Genomic DNA, 2349 nt, shown 5'->3' on the forward strand with positions numbered 1-2349 from the left:
AGTATAATGATAATTGATAAGACGTTAGAATCTTATTCTTCTAAAATTTTGAACTAACAGTGTTTAGACAAAATATCATGTCTACATCTTTTACTATGAATAACTACTATGAAGACAATAATACGCAATGTATTAATTATTGTAACTGTCCTCCTAAACTGTTTTGAAACTGTCTCATTGCTACTTCTTCCTCTTTTTTTTTTTTTTTTTACTCCAAAGATCCTTTACTGAAGTCAGCTTTAACGTTTTAGTCCTTAACTGGAATCAGTTTCAACTCAGCTGATGGCTGAGGTAGTAAAGTCTTCATGGTGACCAGAATCATCCAAACTACAAGGTCAAAAGAGCTTCCAGACTAATCCATGCAAATGTCCTCAGGGTCTCTGTCCCATTTTCTTCACAGTTTTATAAGCTTTTCAAACTTGTGGATCTGACGGATGAAGGAATCCCCGTAGCACCTGGTGACTTGGTGTCTGCGATGTGGATCATATCCTTATAGATGTAGAAGTCGACCTCAGAGGCAGACTGGAAACTGCCATTCACCTGCTCCACACCAGGTTCTTCATCTTGTGCTTGAAGACAAGGAACTGGATGCGGAACTCCTGCTCTGTGAGGTCCAGGAAGCTGGCCAGCTTGGCCACAGGCATGGTGTTGTAGAGCTTGAGGAAGCTGCAGATGGTGGAGAGCTGGGCCTGCTGCTGCACCTCATCGGAGAACACCTTGAGCTGCTGCAGGAAGGGCTCCTTATGGTTATTGAGGTGTAGTCATAGTTGGGCACCACAGCGACAGGAACTTAGGGCAGAAGTAGCTAAAGAGTTCCTGGTAGACCTGCGGGTCGCCCTCCTGCATGCACAGCAGCTTGTCACCATACTTCTCCTGCAGCTGGAGGTGAATGCTCTCATGGATGCACATGGGGTACATAGTGAGGGCGATGGCCAGCAGCGCGTGCATCTACTCATTCTGCTTGTTGATCATCTCATACTTGTATGTAGTCCTCTAGAACATGCTCTTGATCCTCTGGATGTAGAGGAGGATGTTGGCAAAGACCCGGATGGCATCTGGTAGTGACGCATGATCAAATATGCGAACCCCACGTAATAGTAGGTTATGACCTGGCATTCGGGCACATGGGAATACATGCTCTTCTTGTTCATCTCGATGTTCTCCAGCACCTTGATGGCCTGGTAGTAGTCCCCCAGCAGCGAGTACAGGAGCAGCAACCCCACCAGGCTGAAGTAGCTGAGCATCTTGTAGAGGGAGTGCCGTCCGTACTCCCCAGCCACACTCTTGGGATTGCCTCCGCTCGTGTACACCTCCAGCTGCCGGTTGATGTTGGATTTGTCTACCAGGGCGTGAAGGACATTGGGGACACTGTGGACGTTCCAGATTTTGGGGTTGGATCGAAGGAAGTCAATCTCCTCCTTGGACTTCTTGGCCATCTTGCAGCGATACTGACTAAATGACTAGAACTGGTAGATGAATTCATGGATGATGTCCCAGAGCCACTGGTTGGGTAGTTCGAGGGGAGCGGGCCCATCTGCATTGAGAATGTAGTTGAAGAGGTTACAGCAGTTGTAATAGGATTCAAACCTCTGCTCTAAGGAAGATCCACCACTGACTTTGGCATAATATATGTCTATAGTATAATTCTTTGTACAAAATCAGGAAGACAGCATCATTACCAACTTGTGGAGCAATGGCTTCGGCCTCAGGCCAAGTCGTATTCTTAAAAACTTTTTCAGTAATCTTGGTCCAGCTGTTCTCATAGATATCCTGGATCTCATACACCTTCTGGTCAATGACATCACTGAAGACACAACTGGCCTCAAGCTCATATACCTTCTGGTCAATCAAATCTGAGACAGTTTTGTGGAAATACTGGATGAAGTTTTTGATCACTTTGGGGATCACCTGGTAGGTCTGCTATTCATACTGACGTTCATAAGCAAGGTCCTGCTTTGGATCTCCTGTGTGTATATCATAGTTGCCAGGGTAAGCATAGGGATCATAAGCATCCTCTGACTCATAGTCATCAGCTGGGTAAGACATGACTGCGGCACTTGTGAACACCCCCGAAGAGCCTTCTTTCTCAATAAAGTTAATATTTAAAAAAGAGACTGGGCATGGTGGTGCATGCCTGTAATCTTTCCCTTCCTCTCTCCCTTCTTTCTTGTCTCTTCCCATGAAATGATATAGAATTCTCTATTCTATGTGTTTAGACTGCAGTTGACCATGGGTAGCTGAATCCATGGAAAGAGAGATACTTCAAAGGGGACACTGTACTTGCCACAGAGAAGCTAACAAATATCAATCACTGATCTCTTCCCCTGAGAAGTAAAATATACTCAGGTC

General features: G+C 45.4%; 1 pseudogene; it reads right to left on the reverse strand.

Annotated features, from left to right (window-relative positions):
* Nucleotides 1–265: 265 nt before the first annotated feature.
* LOC101577675 lies at nucleotides 266–2046 on the reverse strand (annotated as a pseudogene).
* Nucleotides 2047–2349: the final 303 nt, after the last annotated feature.

The sequence above is a fragment of the Octodon degus genome, unplaced genomic scaffold, assembly GCF_000260255.1.
Source record: "Octodon degus isolate 3935 unplaced genomic scaffold, OctDeg1.0 scaffold00204, whole genome shotgun sequence".
NCBI lineage: Eukaryota > Metazoa > Chordata > Mammalia > Rodentia > Octodontidae > Octodon > Octodon degus.